The sequence below is a fragment of the Diabrotica virgifera genome, chromosome 5 (genome assembly GCF_917563875.1).
Source record: "Diabrotica virgifera virgifera chromosome 5, PGI_DIABVI_V3a".
NCBI classification, from domain to species: Eukaryota; Metazoa; Arthropoda; class Insecta; order Coleoptera; family Chrysomelidae; genus Diabrotica; species Diabrotica virgifera.
In genome coordinates this window covers 91,350,211-91,368,579 of record NC_065447.1, presented here as the reverse complement: position 1 = coordinate 91,368,579, position 18,369 = coordinate 91,350,211, and positions in this window count along the sequence as shown.

Sequence of the window (18,369 nt, the reverse complement as noted above, 5' to 3'; positions counted from 1 at the left end):
CACCAAAATGTTTCAAAATGTATCTTTTAAAAATTTTTCCAAAAAATGTTATCGTTTTATTGTAAATAACTCCGTTAATTTTTAAGATATCAGGTTCACCTAAAACGTAATTAAAAGTTTATTCCAGGAGCTATACACAAATGTTAAAATTAGTCTTTTAAACGTCTCACTTTTTTAACAATAAAAGGTTAAATGGCGCCGGTCACATGTTTCTGGCAGCAAAATTGAAAGTTTAAACGTTTCTATCTCGGCTATTTTTTACTCTACAAAAATGGTTAAATTGGTGGAGTGTCTGGAACAGAAAAAACTAAAATTTCGTTATAAATCTTTTTTTCGTATATTGGGTATTTTTGGAGTTATTCTCAAAAGAAATGAAAGTACGATCATTTTAAAAATTCTGATTTTTTTAAATTGTACCTTTTTTCAAAAATATGCATATAAACGGGTGAAAATTGTTGAAATCACTAACTATGTTAACCTAAAGAAATTCTTGTGAGGATTACTACAAATTTTAATTTTTGTGGAATTGGCGTATGTTTTATTTTTCACTTTTTCCCAAACAAATCGAAAGGGTTCTCTAATTTTCATCATAACTTGCTTAATTTTGATGCTATTAACTTCTACTGGAACTCATTTGATAGATATTCCAAAGTGATTTGACAAGTGTTTAACAAGTGTATTCCATAAAATGCATCGTTTTCCCATTATATAAGCTTGAATATTTAGATTTGAGTAATCGTCGAAAAAAATATACATTCAATTGCCCATAACTCACTTTGAAATAACATAAGTTTAGTTCTATAAGTAGGTGGTGTATTAAATTTTTTATTATCTTTAATTTTGGTAATAATAATTTTTTTACAAAAGTTTATTGTTTTTGAGTAATACGTGAAAAACAGCTTTAAAACATGCATTTAAAAAAAATAAAATTTTTGATATTTAATAACTCAAAAAGTATTAATTTATGTTAATAACGTTATATAACAAATTTTGCTTAGTTGCAAAGTTGCCCCTCTATCGATTTCTGGTATTTTTTTATTAAAAAAAATTTCACCCACGAGAAGGGGTGACATCCATCCCCAGGGTAAAAACGCAAGTTCGCATCATGTTACCTTTGTTTCTTGAAATATCTTTTAACTACTCACCAATTTCCATGAAAATCGATGGAGGTTCAACGAAATCGGAGGTGAAAATCTTCAGTGACTCCACTAATTACTAAGCTGTTATTTTTAATTAATAACAATGGACGGTTAGATCGTATTGACGCGCCTGTAAATGAGAGTGCAAGTAAGACGCACAATTGGACTGCCGGAATGGCACTTCTCTCGCACTCAGCATTTACGGCCGCCTAACACGTGCATGGCGCTCATTATTATTACTTAAAAATGACAGCTTAGTAGAGGAAAGGCTGTAAATATGGGCTGGTCTTGTAATATGGGCTAGGTGGGTTTCACAGCTATTCGTTGCAGATCTCTACATTTTGACTATTTCAAATGGTATTTGACGAAGTTAAACTATCACCGTAGCGATGGCACCGCTGTGGTAGATATTTCCCAGTTTATAATAATTGTTTGTCGGTTGTTGCGAGTGTCAAAACTTTTTCGGGTAAGTTGATAAATTCCAGTATTTAAAAATAAACACGAATTTCAAAAAAAAGTCTGTGTCACGTTGAAGCTCTATTATTAGTCTTTGATATATGCTAATGAGTTTTCTTCAAATTGTCTGCTTTTAGACATAACTTCTTTTGTTGTGCAAAGCAAGCGTGTTTACAATATGGGCTATGCCTCTGTTTTCATTATGGGCTAGTGGCCCATATTTAGAACAATGTAGAAATGCAGGCAAAACGAAGTAGGAAAAGGCAAAGAAAAAAGAAAAGGAAAAGAAATAAAAAAAGGAAAACGTAAGCAGCTTATCAAAGTCACAAAGAACCAAAAAAAGAAATCGGTTTCTAGTAGCGAGGATGAGGAAGAATATGTGCCTGCAGATGATGAAAGCGATTACAATGAGTTTCCTTCCACACAGCCTCCACAAGACGCAGCTGACGTAACGTGTATGTTTTGCGAAGTACTTTTTTCAGAGGATAATCTTGGTGAAATATGGGTCAAGTGCTTCTGTTCCATTTGTGGGCACATAACGAGTGCGCTGGGGCCGAAAAAGAAGAATATCTGTGTGACTTTTGCAAATAGTTTTAGCCTATGAGTTATTTAATGTATTTTTTGTATTTTACATATTAAAATATATTTGTCACGCATTTATCTCATTTCACACAAATTTAAGACACATTTTTCGGGGTAGCCCATATTTAGGATCATTATTCAAACGGCGCAAAAGTACAATTTTTCATTATTTATACATTTAAAACAGTTGTATATTTTTTAATCAATTTGCACTTTGGGCAGGTTATAAGTAACTAAATGTAGGTATTCTTGCATACCTTTGGAAATAAAATAGAATTTTATTCTTTTTTTACAAAGAAAAATAAAATGGGTAGCCCATATTTGCATCCTTTCCTCTAATAAAATAATGACAAAACTTTCTTTAGGATCTGGTAGGGGGCATTAAGCTTTGATTTAGTCACTTTCTGACTTTCATAATAATAACTTTAACCGAGTTATTAAGCCTTGAAAATCGCCATTTTTCGTTTTTTTTCAATTTTAAATTACTTATAACTCGAAAACGATCAACTTTAAGAAAAATTATAAAAGAAATTTTTTATCCAGAATGGTCAAAACTATTGATTTTTGCAATTTGATTAAAAAAAATGTTAATAAAAATTTGGACCACTTTTCACGTGGGCGACTTCTTGAAACTTATTCTGGGATGTCTCACGAATGTGATTATGCCAACAAATCTCATCGGAATATTTTTTCCAACGAACCCACCGTTTTCGCCTTGTCTATTAAATATAAAAGAGAACTAAAAACTTTCCCATGAGATTCGTTGATCAGGTATCTAACAACTGCTTTTAATAACTTTGGCCATAATAGTATAAAATTAACAAAATACGCAAAAGATTAAACGTCATTTACTACTTATAAACAATACATAAAAAAATCCACAAGAAAATGAACTTCCTGTAGTCGGCTATATATCATAACTCACAAAATTTTTTATTAGAAATTTTTATTTTTAATTTTTTAATATTATTTTATTTTGTATAAGAATAGAAAATTACAAATTTTTTTATTAACAATCTTTTACAAAAGGTATATTTATTTAAAAAAACCTTTCAGTCTTCCTCACAGAATATTGTTTTTGGATCGTTTTCATAAATAGAAAGAAGAAGATTTCGGTTTTCAATAACTGATGCGTTCGGCGAAAGTTTTCGATTGTCATTCCAAAACGTTCTGTGAAGAAGCCCGAAAGGGACCTTTTAAATAAATATACTTTTATAAAGGATTTTTTAATATTTTTTAATACATTCAGAGCGATTAATTGAAATATTAAATTTTTTATCCCAAGAAACTTTTATCTACAATATTATTATGCGTAAACTGTTAAGTCCATGGGAATTCTGAAACCACCAAATTAAAAAGAAAAATTTTATTATCAAATTAATTAATTTAGTGATTAAAAATTTTACAAAGATAAAAAAGATCAAGGCAGGTTTTGTTTATATTTGATTCAGAGTTGGACAACCATCTCCATATAGCTATTTCAGCATCCTTATGCCTCATCAGTGAAGCTCAGAAGTCTCAACTCTGAAGGAAATACAAACAATTCCGCCAATTTAAGGCAAACCATCGCGATGCAATGAACCCACCTCTGAGACGCAATTTAGCGACATCTCTCGTATTACGAGGAAAACAACGAAAAGCTCCAGATACAAAGCTTACTACCTTTTAAACAATTAGAATAATTGAAATAAATATATAATAAACAATATTTTAAATCTAAGACTTTTCGTTAATAAACTGCTTTCTGGCTGCATCCCGTATCTCCGGATTTTACAATATATAATCAAAAGAGACGACGAAAGTAGGAGAAAGCAAATAGAGGACGCTTAGGCCACGCATTTACCTTCCCCTCGTCAAGGAAAAGGACCGAAAGACAGTTTCTAAATACTTAAACTGAGTAAAAATGAAAAACATAAAAAATATCAAGGCAGGTTTTGTTTATATTTGATTCAGAGTTGGACCACCATCTCCATATAGTTATTTCAGCATCCTTATGACTCATCAGTGAAGCTCAGAAGTCTCAACTCTAAAGGAAATACAAACAATACCGCCAATTTAAGGCAAACCATCGCGATGCAATGAACCCACCTCTGAGACGCAATTTAGCGACATCTCTCTTATTACGAGGAAAACAACGGAAAGCCCCAGATACAAAGCTTACTACCTTTTAAACAATTAGAATAATTGAAATAAAAATATAATAAACAATATTTTAAATCTAAGACTTTTCGTTAATAAACTGCTTTCTGGCTGCATCCCGTATCCCCGGATTTTACAATATATAATCACAAGAGACGACGAAAGTAGGAGAAAGCAAATAGAGGACGCTTAGGCCACGCATTTACCTTCCCTTCGTCAAGGAAAAGGACCGAAAGACAGTTTCTAAATACACAAACTGAGTAAAAATGAAAAAGATAAAAAAGATCAAGGCAGGTTTTGTTTAGATTTGATTCAGAGTTGGACCACCATCTCCATATAGCTATTTCAGCATCCTTATGCCTCATCAGTAAACCTCAGAAGTCTCAAATCTGAAGGAAATACAAACAGTTCCGCCAATTTAAGGCAAACCATCGCGATGCAATGAAACCATCTCTGAGACGCAATTTAGCCACATCTCTCGTATTACGAGGAAAACAACGAAAAGCCCCAGATACAAAGCTTACTACCTTTTAAACAATTAGAATAATTGAAATAAAAATATAATAAACGATATTTTAAATCTAAGACTTTTCGTTAATAAACTGCTTTCTGGCTGCATCCCGTATCTCCGGATTTTACAAAATATAATCACAAGAGACGACGAAAGTAGGAGAAAGCAAATAGAGGACGCTTAGGCCACGCATTTACCTTCCCTTCGTCAAGGAAAAGGACCGAAAGACAGTTTCTAAATACACAAACTGAGTAAAAATGAAAAAGATAAAAAAGATCAAGGCAGGTTTTGTTTAGATTTGATCCAGAGTTGGACCACCATCTCCATATAGCTATTTAAGCATCCTTATGCCTCATCAGTGAAGCTCAGAAGTCTCAATTCTGAAGGAAATACAAACAATTCCGCCATTTTAAGGCAAACCATCGCGATGCAATGAACTCACCTCTGAGACACAATTTAGCGACATCTCTCTTATTGCGAGGAAAACAACGAAAAGCCCCAGATATAAAGCTTACTACCTTTTAAACAATTAGAATAATTGAAATAAAAATATAATAAACGATATTTTAAATCTAAGACTTTTCGTTAATAAACTGCTTTCTGGCTGCATCCCGTATCTCCGGATTTTACAATATATAATCACAAGAGACGACGAAAGTAGGAGATAGCAAATAGAGGACGCTTAGGCCACGCATTTGCTTTCCCTTAGTCAAGGAAAAGGACCGAAAGACAGTTTCTAAATACTCAAACTGAGTAAAAATGAAAAAGATAAAAAAGATCAAGGCAGGTTTTATTTATATTTGATTCAGAGTTGGACCACCACCAATTCAATTATTCTAATTGTTTAAAAGGTAGTAAGCTTTGTATCTGGGGCTTTTCGTTGTTTTCCTCGTAATACGAGAGATGTCGCTAAATTGCGTCTCAGAGGTGGTTTATTGCATCGCGATGGTTTGCCTTAAATTTGCGGAATTGTTTGTATTTCCTTCAGAGTTGAGACTTCTGAGCTTCACTGATGAGGCATAAGGATGCTGAAATAGCTATATGGAGATGGTGTTCCAACTCTGAATCAAATATAAACAAAACCTGCCTTGATCTTTTTTATCTTTTTCATTTTTACTCAGTTTGAGTATTTAGAAACTGTCTTTCGGTCCTTTCCCTTGACAAAGGGAAGGTAAATGCGTGGCCTAAGCGTCCTCTATTTGCTTTCTTCTACTTTCTTCGTCTCTTGTGATTATATATTGTAAAATCCGGAGATACGGGATGCAGCCAGAAAGCAGTTTAATAACGAAAAGTCTTAGATTTAAAATATTGTTTATTATATTTTTATTTCAATTATTCTAATTGTTTAAAAGGTAGTAAGCTTTGTATCTGGGGCTTTTCGTTGTTTTCCTCGTAATACGAGAGATGTTGCTAAATTGCGTCTCATGAGGTGGGTTCATTGCATCGCGATGGTTTGCCTTAAATTGACGGAATTGTTTGTATTTCCTTCAGAGTTGAGACTTCTGAGCTTCACTGATGAGGCCTAAGGATGCTGAAATAGCTATATGGAGATGGTGGTCCAACTCTGAATCAAATATAAACAAAACCTGCCTTGATATTTTTTATATTTTTCATTTTTACTCAGTTTGATTATTTAGAAATTCTCTTTCGGTCCTTTTCCTTGACGAAGTGAAGGTAAATGCGTGGCCTAAGCGTCCTCTATTTGCTTTCTTCTACTTTCGTCGTCTCTTGTGATTATATATTGTAAAATCCGGAGATACGGGATGCCGTCAGAAAGCAGTTTATGAACTAAAAATTTTATGTTTAATATTATAGAATAGCTTTTGCAAGAGTAATGTGATTTTAAATTTATTAATAAATATTTCAAATAACTCGGATGCATCAACATGTACGAAGATAATTTATTTTTATTCCAAATGATTTCAACACGAAAAAACATTCAATTGCCTACGATATTAGATCCCGAGTTAGCTTTTTATTATTTTAATTTGTTATAGAAACAGGAACTGTTTATTTTAATTTGTTTATAGGAACTTTGTTTATGGAAAAATTTTGTGAGAGGGGTTAAAAAAGTTCGAGCATCGCTGGGTCAAGTATGTCGAACTGGAAGGAGACTGTTCAGAAATAAAGCACCACTTTTTCCAAAATTTTCTTTTGTCTGTTGTAGGCTAATTACTTATAGGACCACCCTAGTAGGTTTGAAGATTGGGCTCTAACAATAAACAGCTACATTTCTTCTTTCAAACATTTTTTACCTTCTTTCGAAGGTGGTTTTAGGACTAGGAGTGCCAAATATAGTTTTTGGGTGGTCCCAAAATTAACATTCTCAGCAAAATTCAGCTTCTTCCTGTTCGTATGATTTTTATCGAATGTCACCTCGCCAGAATAGAAAAAAATGTCGACAAGCACCTCATCCCACAACAAGGAGGATTCAGACCCGGAAAATATTGCACTGGTCAAGTCCTCGCATTAACAGAACACATTGAAGAGGGCTTTGAAGAAAAACTTAAAACAGGGGCTGCTTTCGTTGATTTAACAGCAGTCTATGACACAGTAAGGCACAAAACATTGCTCCGCAAATTATACCACACTCTCAAAGACCACCATCTGGGTATGGTCGTATATTCCTTACGGCAAAACAGACGTTTTTTCGGGGATACGGACGTTTCGCCCCCGCCGTTTCGCCCCCGCCGTTTCGCCCCCGACCGTTTCGCCCCCGCCGTTTCGCCCCCAGCCGTTTCGCCCCCGAATCGTTTCGCCCCCGGGATTTTACCTAACATTTTTAACTAGTTGCATTGAGTTATAAATACAATGTTAGTAATACATTTACCTATTGATCATTTTTTGTTTTTAGCTTAGGTTAGGTTAGGTTAGGTTAGGTCCGTAAATTGTAAGTAAGGCAAAATTAGTTTTCTGTGAACAAAATCCTTTATGTAAGAAAATATGTAAAATTATTTCCGAGAACAATTATGTATTAATCCTGTCTATCTACTATAAATATGTGTAACAAAGTACTTCTAAGAAAAAGAAACAAAAAAATGAGCAATAGGTAAATGTATTACTAACATTGTATTTATAACTCAATGCAACTAGTTAAAAATGTTAGGTAAAATCCCGGGGGCGAAACGGTTCGGGCGCGAAACGTCTGGGGACGAAGCGGCGGGGGCGAAACGGGCGGGGGCGAAACGGTGGGGGCGAAACGCCCGTAAACCTTTTTTTCGTTGTCCTAGAGGGCAAAGTAAGTAGGTGGAGAGTCCAAAAGAACGGCCTTCCACAGGGAATATATACACAAACGACCAACCTGCGCCGACTTAGACCAAGCATTTCCTCTATGCTGACGATATCGCAGTATGTGCTCAAGAAAATAGCTTTGAAGAAGTGGGGGTCAAACTCAAAACTACCTTAAAAACAACGACAGCGAAGCCAAGCGAAAACTCCAAATTGTGTGGAATGTTAATATACTAGAGCACACAGACCAACCTACATATCTTGGGGTAACTCTGGACCGGTCCCTCACCTACAGACTCACTGCATAAAAACGAGAGGGAAAGTAACAACTAGGAACAGCCAATACTCAGAAGGCTAACGGGAAGTGAATGGGGTGCATGTCCTGGCGTCTTAAGAACAACGGTACAGACACTGTGTTTCTGAACTGCTGAATAGGCGTGCCCAGTTTGGGGCACATCTTCCCACGCTAAACAAGTTATTACTGCGCTAAATAAAACATGCAGGATAGTAACAGGGTGCATCAAACTAACGCTACACTCAAACCTATATAAAGCAGCGGGTTTTGCAGAACCCCTTAACACGCAGAGGCGTTGCAGAGCACATAGAGAAAATTAAACAGATTGTAAACGAGCGGCATGCCCTACATAAAGCTCCAACACCACAAAAGCGACTAAAATCCTGGAAAAGCTTCCTTGGAACAGTGCAGGATGAACCGCCTGAGTATTTTCCTCTTCCTCTGGTTCAATGGACCGGCCAATCTCTAGAATTTAAAACTTGGAAAACTATGAATAGGATAAGAACGGGGGTCGCTCCAGTGAAATCAAACATGGTAAAATGCGGGAAAATATACCAAGATGATGTGAACTGTGACTGTGGATAAACTCAGAATATGGAACATCTTTTTACATGCATAAACTCTCCTTATCGGTGTACCCTCGAAGACTTGTGACTCGCCAACGAACATGGAACTGACGCGCGACGTAGCCCGATACTGGGCCGAAATTTTATAAATGACATATCCGGACACGATAAAGTAAAGTATCGAATCTATGATGACTGGACTATACGTAAAATTTATAAAATAATAAACGATTATGGAAGTTTACCAACTTTGTAACAAAATATCGTTTTTACCTTGTCAGTAAGTCACGACCGTAACAGTATCACATTAAAATAAGTTTTTGTTATTTATTGTCCGTATATAATAGTTTTTCTTAATATGCGGTAACAGCTTAAACCGTTCGTTCATACGCCTATTAATCAAATCTAGACACAGTTATAAATAACCGTGCCCAGATCTCAGCTGGTAACAGTATCGATTTTTTAATTGCTGCATTTTTTTTCTTGGCTACGTATCTGACATTAACCTTGCTCTTCTTATACAGTTCGGCAATTGTTGGTATTACGTAAACCGGAATGGGTGTTTTGATGAAAACGTTCGGAAGATCACGACCTATTGACGCGAGATTTGGAAGAATGGGCTTGTATGGTATTGTTTCGTTAGCGGATAAGGAAAAGACGTGATAAAGAAATATGAGCGTCAATAATGCTTTTATTCGTTTGTTATTTTAAACTTTTAGACATAGTTTTTAGACAAATATGTACAAGTACGAGAAAATTTTTGATTCGGATTTTTTCCGAAATTCTGTCCAAAAATGTCCCCTTGAACAAATCTGAAAGGTACCAGACGAAATTTTTTCAAAACATAATACCTATATTATACACTAAAATCATTTAATTCTTTCCATTAACACTCTATCACAGCGTTTCCCAACCGGTGGGTCGCGACCCATTAGTGGGTCGCGGGCAGATTTCAGGTGGGTCGCGGCGTGGCTCTTAAAGTAGCTGAGTGACGTACAGAGTACAGAATAGCGTATCATCATGGGTGAGGGATGGGTCGCGAATATGAAAAAACATCAGAAGGTGGGTCGCCAGACATAAAAGGTTGGGAACCATTGCCTATCAGATGGGCGGATAGATAGTTTAGTGCAGTCACTGAAGGTGGATATGAGCTATTACCTCCGATTTCGTTGAACCTCCATCAATTTGCATTAAAATTGGTGAGTGGTTAGAGGATATCTCAAGGAACAAAAACAACAAGGGTAAAAATTATTTTATTAAAAATAACCGCACAATTTGATAGAGGGACAAATTATAAGCAAAATTTGTTATATAAAGTTATATAAATCAAAACTTTTTGAGTTATTAAAGATCAAAGATTTTAATTTTTCGTGAGAAAAATGCATGTTTTTCACCGATTTTTCATAAATAACCTAAAAACTGTAAGTTTTTATAAAAAAATTATTATTATCTAAATTGAAGCTAATAAAAAATCAAATAAACTTTTTACTAGAAAAACCTTTCTATGTTAATTAATAGTAAGTTATAGGTAATTGAATGTATATTTCTTTCGTCGAGTACCCAAATCTAAATATTCAAGCTTAAATACCGGCAAAATGATGCATTTTATAACATAAATTTATTAAAAATTTGTCAAAGTTCATAGAAATATCTATCAAAAAATAAGCCCTCGAACAAGTTGATAGCATTAAAATGTATGCACCAAAATGTTTCAAAATGTATCTTTTAATAATTTTTCCCAAAAATGTTATTGTTTTTTTTTTGTAAATAACTCCGTTAATTTTTAAGATATCAGGTTTACGTAAAATCTAGTTAAAAGTTGATTCCAAGGCCTATTTAAATGTGTCGAAATTAGTCTTTTAAACTTCTCACTTTTTTAACAAAAAAAGGTCAAATGGCCCCGGTTACATGGTTCTCGCAGCAAAATAGAAATTTTAAACGTTTCTATCTCGGTTATTTTTTACACTATAGAAATAGTATAACGGGTAAAGTATTTGGACCAGAAAAAACTAAAATTTAATTATATATCATTTTTTACGTATATTGAGTATTTTGGAGTTATTATTAAAAGAAAATGAAAAGTACGATAATTTTAAAAATTTTGATTTTTTTAAATTGCAAAAAATATGCATTCTTAACCGGTGAAAATTGTTGAAATCATTAACTATGTTAACCTAAAGAAATTCTTGTGAGGATTACTATATGTAAATTTTAATTTTTGGTGAAATAACGTATGTTTTATTTTTCACTTTTTCCTAAATAAATCGAAAGGGCTCTTATTTTCATCATAACTTGCTTAATTTGGATGCTATTAACTTCTTCTGAAGCTCATTTGATATGTACTCAGAAGTACTTTGGCAAGTGTTTTACAAGTATATTCTATAAAATGCATCGTTTTCCCGTTATGTAAGCTTGAATTCTAAGATTTGAGTACTCGTTGAAAAAAATATACATTCAATTACCCATAACTCACTTTGAAATAACACGAGTTTAGTTCTTTAAGTGGGGAGTGTATTAAATTTTTTATTATCTTTAATGTTGGTAATTATAGTTTTTTTACAAAAGATTATAGTTTTTGGGTAATACGTGAAAAACAACTTCAAAACATGCATTTAAAAAAAATTAAAATTTTGATACTTAATAACTCAAAAAGTATTGATTTATGTTAATAACTTTGTATAACAAATTTTGCATAGAAGTTGCCCCTCTATCGATTTCCGGTACTTTTTTTATTAAAAAAATTTCTCCCCCGAGAAGGGGTGGTATCAACCCCCAGGGTAAAAGCGCAAGTTAGCATCATGTCACATTTGTTACTTGAAGTATATTCTAACTACTCACCAATTTCCATGAAAATCGATGAAGGTTCAACGAAATCGGAGGTGAAAACCTTCAGTGACTCCACTAGTTACACTAGCGAACGGATTAAACCTATCAGAAACAAATTTCAAATATCATTAAGTTAATTTTTTGAATTTTTTTTTTCAGAGAATTATTTTTAGATTGGTTTAATTGACATTATAGGCTATTGATTACGTACTATAGAAAGGAACTACAACGTTAACGGGGTTTTATTATTTCATATGGTCAATGAATCTCTATACAGATACATTCATTAAATTTCGGAACATTGACTTTACGTGTATTTCGGCTCAATTCTGCTCTAGGCGGTTGGCCAACAAAAGATTTTAAAATATTATATATATAAAAAATCCAATACTTGATTGGGCTGCTGGATTCTGAACTCATTCGGGAACAAGTCGAAATTAAACTCCACCCAAATAGTTGCCCTGGCCCCGCCTATTACATACAAAAATTTGTGACCACGCTGCTTTTGTTTAAATTTCAGCGGTGTTGCCAATCGGAGGGAAATTTCCCTTTTTTATCTATTTATGTCACGTTTGATGAGAAGATTCGCATGCCATGAAAGTCGAATTCAATATCGGTGTATTTCGGAGAATCCCTATTCTCTTTTCTTATGAATGAATCACAGTATTACAGATTATAGTCGAAAACCAAACGAAATTGTCTTATTTGGTTTGGTACTTTCTTTATACTTAGCTAAGTATTAATTATTGAAGTTTAGAGCAGGGTAGTTCCAATTAAAAAACATGCATTAATCTTCTTCTTCTTTTAGTGCCTATTCGTTTCGAATATTGGCGGTCATTCTGCCTACAATTATTTTATTAACTGATGCTTTAAATGCATTGTTAACTGATGCAATAATGGATTCAGACTAATTATAGTTCTTTTTTTATTTCAGCTTGGCCATTAAGCGTAAAACATTAAACATTTTTGTTTTTTTTTTAATTGCTACTTTAAGGCAAATTACGCATTGTTATACTGAATGTCATATACTATAAATTAGGCTAGTAAACAAATAACCTGCAAATATTACTGAATAAACAAATCCTATGCTTCAAACAAAAAATAAAAACATCTCATGCTTTGTGGTACTATTTCTCGTGCAATATTTTTTTACGACCTGGCAACACGGCCATCGCTCCAGAGGGCCAGGAGTCATAAGCTGACTAACAACTAAACAGGTAACTAGTCAAAATCGTCAGAAAACCACTTCCTTTAGAGTTGCACGTCCGCACAGCCTCAAGGATTATAACCGAACCGACATATTAATAATTATTATAGCCACCAATTTTATAAAAATAAACAATTAATATTTTTTCGTGCGTTTGAAATTACAAAATTTGACAACGATTTGACATTAAAAACGCCCCTAAGAAAAAGAAGAAAAACACCCTGAATATTAGTTGAGCCGAAATCCACGAGAGGTCGTCATTGTGATTTAACATCGCGAATAAAAACAACTTTATATGAAATCCTGATTAAGAGGAAACAGTAGCGATCAACAGGCAGCGAAAACGCGTTCCAAGATTGCGGCTGTAATTTTGAATATTTTTCGAGATATTTGGCACACGTATTCGTAATATAATAAAGAATGGCGGTACAGAGCCCAATTTGAAAAATATATTAATATGTGGAAATTACTCCGTAATTAAATACAATATTAAAAAAACGAGCCTCTACCGCCATTAAGAAGAACAAAAAAATACACTTTCTTCAAATAAACTTTTTTATCCGATGCCTAGATTTTGTGTCATTTTGGAACTACTAACGAAATAAAAAATTTTATTAGTTCCAAAATGACACAAAATCTAGGCAAGTTTATTTGAAGAAAGTGTATTTTTTTGTTCGTCTTAATGGCGGTACAGGCTCGTTTTTTTAATATTGTATTTAATTACAGAGTAATTTCCACATATTAATATATTTTTCAATTTGGGTTCTGTACCGCCATTCTTTATTATATTCTTTTTCTCATGATCATCTTTCAGTGCGTCACAGTTTTTCGATTTCTTTCTAACGTATTAAATTGTATATGACAGAAAAAAAGGCACGTCGGGGATTACTTTGGTAATTATTTCTAGTTCGGTGATTATTCTAGTTGTCGATAGATGGCGCCATAATAAAAAAATAATTTTTTTTAATTAGGTAATAATACTACAAATATAACCTATATAATTTATAAGACTATACAAATCAAAGAAAATACCATTTTATAAATGCAAGAAACACATTTTATTTGTTTTTATTCCAAATTGAAAATAAAATGTGACAACTGTCAGATGTCATGTAACTAAAATGTCATGTTAGAATAAATGTCATAAATGTGTATTATCACGGACTTACCCTTTTTCCTATCATTTGTTACGCACTGAAAAATGATCATGAAAAGGACAATATTACGAATACATGTGACAAATATCTTGAAAAAATATTCAAAATTACAGCGGCAATCTTGGAACGCGTTTTTGTTACCTATTGATCGCTACTGTTTCCGCTTAATACTGACAGTTAACATTTATAAAAAACTTTCATTTTAGAGAAAAACTATATAGAAAGTTGTAGTTAATTAAAAAAGCCACAATTTGAGCTATGGCAAGTTTAATTTCGTTAATTTGTTGTTGCAAAATAGCCCGCGAAATGTCCAAAATGGCTGTTTTTTGCCATTGCATTATTTATTGTAAAAATAACTTTTTTATTGTTTAAGGCCTTAAAAGGCCTTATTAAAAGATTTTCTCTAAAATGAATGAATATTTTTATAAATATTAGTTGTCAGTATTAATCAATATATTTCATGTAAATAATAAGTTGATTTTATAAATAAATAGAAAAAGACTGTAATACTGTATGCTTTTATAAATGGTAAAGATTTCAATCTATTAACATGACTTTTTACGAAGTTTCATATAATTATGTAAAGACCTGCGACGATTATGACTGAAGGAGTTAATGTATAGGTACTTAGGTACCTACCTACATATTATATAGAATTATTAAAATTTTGATGTATTTTAGGTGAAATTATGTTTTAAGTACATATCCATAAACTTATAATAATCTATTCTATTCGTACTGCGTATGCGTAGAAGGTTAGAATATGCAATCGGCTTGTACTTATCGGTTTGGTTATAATCCTTGGGGCTGTGCGAATATGCAAGTTTCCTTAGACAGCCCACAAGAATCGTTCCTTTTCTAATAAGCAGTCAGACGTTTGGGCAGTGTTGTCAATCGCATTTCTCTAGATATTTATTTCAAACAAGGTATAATACCGCTTAACCATAAAATATTTACAGGAAAGAAAGGAAATAACTACAAACCATTAAGTCTATTTTTGTTATTAGTCTGTTGTAGTAGATTGGTAGTTACACTGAAAAATATAGGCAAATATCCGATTGCTACGAAGATATGAAGGAGACACAACTCTCAGAAAGTTCCGCAAATCGGATTATTATATTTATTACTTGGCAACATTAACTTTGGGCGGCGATATGGGCTGTGGCACCTCCTCAAAGGGGACAGATAGTCCTAAAAGGAGACAGATAGTTGAACGATATTTTTATACAAGTCTATCAACGTGGTATGGATTTTTGTGTGTCAAAGTTTTATATTGGTCCACTATGTTAAATGCAGTTTAACTGTACATGTCGTCAGTGCGTATGTTCCGAAATTTGGTCGCTGAAACTGTATATGAAAAAACCGCGGAGTGCTACCATTTAAAGGGGTGCGTTTTTGAGAAATGGGTGAATTAGTCCCTGGGCACAGGTTACATTAGGGTGAGTTCTATGCACTTTTGGTACAAACACGTCTAGATAAAAATTCTTCCTGGTTAAATTTCCTATCTAAATATAACTTTTGAAAGTCAAAGATACGTTTTTTTACAAAAATATATTCAAAAGAAAAAGCACAAAGAAACCCAAAAGAAAGAAATTTTGTTTTTTGTCTCATAACTTTTGTCCACGGGGATATAGGTATAGACATTGCTTCACAGAAAAAAAACCTACATATTTTCTCTTTAAAATGATGTTTAGTAGAGGTCATTAGGATTTACAGTTTTCGAAATATGATTTTTTAAAATTCGCCACTCACAGCAATTTTGGGCAATTTTCCTTGTTATTTCGCAAATATTGTTCTGTAACTTTTTTCTACGCAACTTTAGGCATATGCAATGGTACATGTAAGAGAAATATAAATCAATTACCTTTAAAATGTTCTACTGTATAATGTTGTACGACTTCTTTTAAAGAGGTTATCTTTTTCAAGATTTTATACTTTTAACGAGTTTTTATATTTTTTACGATTATTTTTTAAATTTCCCATTCCAACTTTTTTTTCTACATTTAGGTATATATTATATAATAAAAAAGAAAGCTTACTCTGTTTACTTTAAAATGGTCTATTATAAAAAATTCTAGGATTTTTTTTTAATAAGATATGCTTTTTCAAAATGTAATAAGTACTTTCAACGATTTTTGATTTATGTAATTTGTATTTTGATTTTATATGTAATACTTTGGATCCACTTGACTCGGCCGGGCAAACTTCAAAATATGGATTAATTCAAATATTTACTGTCAAAGCTCCTGCACCACAAGCTTTGCTTGAAAAAATAGCATGTAAATGTACCAAAGGATGTACAAAAATCTGCGGTTGTAGGAAGATAGGAATTAGTTGTTCAATATTCTGCAAAGGGTGCATGTACATGGGTACTAATTGTGGCAACTCTAAGATAACTGAGGTGTTAGAGGAAGATATTGAAGCTCATGCTAACGAGCAGATGGACTTTGGTTTTGAAAATTTTTTAAATTTCAACGTTTAAATAATTTTAACTAAAGTCATGTTTTCTAAGACTAATGTTTATGTAATTTTTTAAAAGAAATAATTTTAAATAATACAGGTAAAAAAATATCAAACAATCACTCGGTTTCCATTATTTAAATATAGATGTTACACCATTTTAAAGAACAGAATGTAAGCCCTTTTTATTGAGCAATATACAGGGTGTAACAAAAATACAGGTCATAAATTAAATCATATATTCTGGGACCAAAAATAGTTCGATTGAACCCAACTTACCTTAGTCCAAATGAGCATAAAAAAAAAGTTATAGCCCTTTGAAGTTACAAGATAGAAATCGGTTTTTTCCGATATATCGAAAACTATTAGAGATTTTTTAATGACAATGGACACGTGGCATTCTTATGGCAGGAATATTTTAAAAATCAATTATAGTTAAATTTGTGCACCCCATAAAAATTTTATGGGGTTTTGTTCCCTTAAACCCCCCAAACTTTTTTGTACGTTCCAATTAAATTATTGTTGTGGTAACATTAGTTAAACAGGATGTTTTTAAAACTTTTTTCCTCTTAGTACTTTTTGGAAAAGCTAGTTTTTATCGAGATATTTTGAATATTTGTCAAATCCACCACACATTTGTATACTGCTACGTACGATTGTAGAGACCTGGTAATAATATGAAATTTTTTTTATAAATTACAGTTTGAGGTATATTTTGAACCATTTTAGAAAAGAAGCCACATCTCGATAAAAGGTGCCTCATCGGAAAAATACTAAGAGGCAAAAAAGTTTTACAAACATCCTGTTTAACTAATGGTACCGCAATAATAGTTTAATTGGAACGTACACAAACATTTGGGGGGTTTAAAGGCACAGAACCCCCATAAAATTTTTATGTAAACATATTAAAAAAGAAGCCGCATCTCGATTAAAACTGGTATATCGAAAAAATTATAAGAGGCAAAAAAGTTTTAAAACATTGTGTTTAACTAAGGGTACCACAATAATAATTTAATTGGAACGTACAAAATGTTTGGGGGGGTTTAAGAGAACAAAACTCCCATAAAATTTTTATGGGGTGCACAAATTTAACTATAATTTATTTTTAAAATGTTCCTGCCATAAGAATGCCACGTGTCCATTTTCATTAAAAAATCTCTAATAGTTCTCGATATATCGGAAAAAATCGGTTTTTATCGTGTAATTTCAAATGGCTGTAAATTTTTTTGTGTGCATATTTGGACTAAGGTAAGTTAGGTTTAATCGAACTATTTTTGGTCGCAGAATATGTGATTTAATTTATGACCTGTATTTTTGTTACACCCTGTATAGTATATTCATGTACCGGGTGTCCCAATAAGAATGGCTCTCGGCCATATCTCAGGAACCGTTTATAGTAGAGCTTTGAAATAAAAAATTTTATAACAAAAGTTGCCTCAGTAAAAGCCTGGAAATTATTTTCGTAATTGTGGGTCCACCGCTAGAGGGCGTAATTGAATATCAAAAATAAAAAAATCTAAATTTTACAAAATTTTCCTAATGAAGGGGCACTGGAAATCCGATTATTGTATTCTTCATCAAATTCTGCGCATATTTTATTTAACAAGTTTAACTCTACCTTTGAAAATAAGAGGTGGGGGTGAGTGGGAACCTTGTTATGAAAAAATGGCTGTAAGTCCGGTTCTGCTAAATCAAACTTTAAAAACTGGGTCTTGTTGAAGACAGATCTTTTTCTTCAATGTAAGCGTGATAATTTTGAACCATCCTAATAATTAATAAGCCAGCTAGGAGGCGTTATTTAAT